This window comes from Macrobrachium nipponense, chromosome 16 (assembly GCF_015104395.2).
Source record: "Macrobrachium nipponense isolate FS-2020 chromosome 16, ASM1510439v2, whole genome shotgun sequence".
Classification (NCBI taxonomy): Eukaryota; Metazoa; Arthropoda; class Malacostraca; order Decapoda; family Palaemonidae; genus Macrobrachium; species Macrobrachium nipponense.
The window spans coordinates 30718774-30723400 of NC_087209.1; the positions used below are offsets into that span (position 1 = coordinate 30718774).

The following is a 4627-nucleotide window of genomic DNA, read 5'->3' on the forward strand; positions in this document are numbered from 1 at the left end:
ATCTAAATGGAGAGTTGCTTCTTAAAAAAAAAAAAAACTTGTTTTTGACATGGATATTTTTGGTGCAAGTCAGAGGTACAGTATCAATTTTCAAGTGCTAAGGTGTGCTCCTAGTAAGTGCACTCATTTATATTTTATTTACTTTCAAATGAATGACATTAAGAAAATGAGAACTAAATATGCGTTTTTTTTACATATGTTTATTGATGACTTTTCATCATTGCTTTCTGTTTCTCCCAATGTAATAGTAGTACTACACGGCAATGCAAACCAAGTATCATTTGTTGCTATTCAAAGGTGATAGCAATGCTCCATCGATATCAGATTTATCTGTAAATGAAAAAAGGGATATTGTGTATTATGACAGTGTTAGAATCTCTGAGTGGATATTTGACAGCAGACCTCCTTGTTCTTTTCATTTGGCCTATATGAAAGCCTAAAGCTGGAAGTGACGACACTACGGCTGCCGGTTTGTGTCAAACTACATGGGGAGCTGAGTGCAGTCGACTGTTTAGATATATAAAGGATTTATTTTATGTTCACGCTGCTTTATGCATGCAAACTATTTACTTTCGCCACCTCTTTTTTTTTCTTAAGGTTTCAAACCTATCCAGTATGGAAACCGTAGAGCAACAGGAACTCTCATAACCTCTCGTATGGGATTCATGTCAGTGGATGCGAGCGACATTTCCTCTGGAACCTCATTTCCAAACTTTGCTGATTCAAAGCTGGATTAGGCTCCAGAGACCCCCAAATTCACTAACTATTCACTAACTAGTACTGAGATCAGGTATGAAAAGTTTTAGCTCATTACAAAAGCCGTTACAGAATGCACGATTTCCTTCTCCAGTTAGAAAATTGAATATACCTGTCTCTTGGGTAATACCATAGAATATTCATGCATTCTTCCTTGGACATTTGTAAATATTTTAATGAGGGTAAAATTATTATAATATATATATATATATATATATATATATATATATATATATATCACACATATATATACACACACACACATATATATATATAATATATATATATATATACATATATATATATATATATATATATATATATATATATTTCTAGTTTTAAAACATTATTCTGGGTGGCTTCAAATCTGAGTTGTTGCCGTCTTCGTAACATTGAATGCAATGGTTGTTTACCAAGTTTCTGTTCAGTTCTGACTACCGAACTTTATAAAGCCTTTTGAATGGTGAACAAGAAAAATTGAATTAGTGATGACACAATTTTTTGTGTTTAAAAGTTTCCTAAGTGCTGCAGTCAGTAAATTTTGATTCCAAGGTAGTCGAGTTCTAGAAGTTTTATGATGGATCTTTTTGTCAAACCAGAGACCAGAAAGCTGCTGGAAATGAAAGGGCAAACAAAACTGCAGAGTGTAATTTTGCATGAACACAGCAGTCAGTTCCACTATTATATAGGGAGACTTTTAACATAAAAAAGGGGGTTAGGGAGACTAGGTCGCTTTCATGTTGGTCAGCTCAGTAGCTGCACGAAGATGGTGGAAATTACCAGGTCGGCTCTTGCATGGGGGTATAGTTAAAAGCCGCGAGGACGGGAAACTGCTTTTTGCCGTCAAACAACTGGTTATAACTGGAGGATTTTTAAAGGCTGGCAACCCCCAAATGATATATTTTTTTTCAATATCGCTTTGTCGCTTTGACTGGAGAGTTTTTGCGGGTATAGCAAGATGGTAGTATCTGTGTTGTCCATAATGCTAGGAGACGAAGCTTATCATAAAGTATGGTTTTTAAAAATAATTGTCGAGTACAGTCATTTTTATTAGTATGCCTTTAGGTTATTTATCGAATGCAGTTGTATTATTGTATGTATGATGTTTGTAAATGTTTCATGGTTGCCATACGAAATGGGCTCTCTCTCTCTCTCTCTCTCTCTCTCTCTCGTCTCTCTCTCTCTCTCTCTCTGTATCATATATATATATATATATATATATATATATATATATATATATATATATATATATATTATATATATATATATATATATTTATTGTGTGTGTCTGTGTCTGTGTCTGTGTTTGTCTTCATTTGGCTCTTAGGCTTTGCAGTGGCAAAGGTACTTAAAAAGTATCCGCGAAGAGGCCATTGTAGCAATCTTATATACTTATGTATTTGGTTAAAAAGTGGCTAGTAGATCATATATATATATATATATATATATATATATATATATATCTATAAATGCGAATTATTATTGATAAGCTCATCTACCCCAGCCAGGACTCGAACTTGCCGAATGGTTAGTTGCTGTTTGTCATTGTATGTAAATCAAAGGCCCAGGTTTGAGTCATGGCTGGGGCAGATGCGTTTATTAATTTAAAATTTCACTTGGGTGTAAGTTAGTCTCAGTGTAGAGGTTATTTGGTATTATATGATGTTTGTGGTAAAATATTTTGAAATATAAGATAGTCACGCGAGAATAAGTGACAAAATTCTACACACTCTCTCTCTCTCTCTCTCTCTAACCTATAATTTTTAATGTAAAGTCAAGTTAATGAAACTCATCGGCTATTGTTCTTAGTTCACATGTATTAGTTTAATGCTGCTGCCATCCTGAACAAATAATGTTTCTCACGAGTGTTAACATGAAATGTTATTTTTACCGAAATGGACGTTGTTCCTACAATGTTATCTAAATCTCACATAATAAACCTTCAGAGATAGGAATTAAAGTTAATTTTCATTATTCTCGTGTATACTGTACCCAACTGAAACTTCATAACAGTTTTATACTGTCAGGACTTGTTTTCGCTTGAAGATATATGGGAAATTTGCATACCTAAACTAATACATGTGACCGAAGAACAATAGCCGATGGGTTTCAGTAACCTGACGTTACTACATTAAAAATTATAGGTTAAAAAGACTTAGAAAGAAACTTCTAAGTTTGATTTAAATGAGGTTCTTGGATGTTCCTCGTGGTAGACTGTCATTGAAGATATTAGTTTGAACTGGTAGGCGGCAACTGTCAGAATTCTGTCTACAAAATTGCGAAAAGATGTTGACTTGAAGCGGAAGAAAATTAGGTAGAAAAACAATTGTTTGTAAGTAGATCTACTCCAGATCCAGAAAGGAAAGTTGGCCGAGACCGACGAGAAATCTTTTTCCTGCAATGGATACAAATATTGGCAATCGCGAGACCTCCCAAAAACTCTGTTTGCCTTTAATCTTGTGTGTACACACAGTTTATATTTCTCTATTTTAGGGTTTATTAGCTTCCGTCAGAGTCCTGACAAACACTATAGATTTAGCCATTCTCTCCGTTTATCTTTCATATGTTGTGGTGAATTACAACGTGGTTGAGGTGAGTAATATATATATATATATATATATATATATATATATATATATATATATATATATATATATATATATATATATATATATATATATATATAATATATATATATATATATATATATACACACACACGTGTATATATACACACACACCCGGAATTTTATTGGGATTATCTGGAAATTGAGAATGAATATACTTTTCAATCGCAATTGGGTACACATCTAAGAAATAAATTGCAAGGTGATGGAGAAAAGGAAACGGAAACTCTTTGGGTTATTGGGTTAGGAAAGTTTTTTTTTCTTAAGGTTTCTCTGCTTTGAGAATTTCCTCTAAATATTATGGAGTAAGAAAAAAAATAATAAGGGCTCTCGGAAATTAGTTTTTCTTATTTTTATCAAGTCTTACATTTTTATCATGAATCTCTTATAAAATGCTCTTATCTTGGAATTTATTGGAAAAAATAGTGGTTGTATCTTTAGGCTAATGAATTCCTCATTTTTAATTTAAATTGCAGCTCACCAACTGTTCAACTCAGGAGTATGGAATGTTAATTGCATTCGACAGTTATGTGATACGTTTCCTTCTTCAAGAGCATTTCTAGACAAAGTTATGCCATTTATCAAGAAAGAATAGACAAATATGTGGGATGCAATATCTGCAAGTGCCATACTTTCAAGTACCCTTCGATTTGTAGTAACTGGCCAGTCATTTGATTAGCTGAAGATTACCACACCAATATCCCACAGAGCCTCTGATGGATAATTATGGAAACATGTACTGTTATCATATCTGTGTTGAAGGATTATATTATGGTAGGTATATCTGTATAACCATGAATAGAATGGAAAACTTTAATGTACAGGACCCGTTGAAACAAAATTCATATTAGTATACTCTTAATTAAATTAATGTAAGTTTATCAAATACTTATTACTTAAGTACATTCTTGTTGAGGATAATAGTATGAAAATATACAATATTCAAATTAATGTAAATATATAAAAGTTTGATAATTTTTACATGCAATAACCATTTACCTCCCAGGTATAGAAATCATTGAGCAAAAGCAATGAAATTTGGTTAAAATACTTTACCACAAGTATACAGCTGTAGAAAAAATCGTCTCTATTACTTAAAGGAGTGCCAAGTTCTGGCTCTGTTCCCATGCCGGAACGGTGGGACTACGTGTTCTAAAATTGTCTGTATTTTACCAAATTTTCAAAATGCATACATAAACGTTATAGCAACCGTTTTTCTCTTTCTGTTTAGCAAAATTTTAAGAA

The 4627-nt window shown here is 32.7% G+C and overlaps 1 long non-coding RNA gene across 1 annotated transcript in view; it reads left to right on the forward strand.

Moving 5' to 3' along the window:
* LOC135195641 (uncharacterized) overlaps nucleotides 1-4400 on the forward strand; it is a 119130-nt gene extending 114730 nt beyond the window's left edge. Inside the window, exon 3 of the long non-coding RNA XR_010310203.1 lies at nucleotides 3859-4400. This is a non-coding gene — a long non-coding RNA (uncharacterized LOC135195641). The remainder of the gene's footprint in view (nucleotides 1-3858) is intronic.
* The last annotated feature ends 227 nt before the right edge of the window (nucleotides 4401-4627 follow it).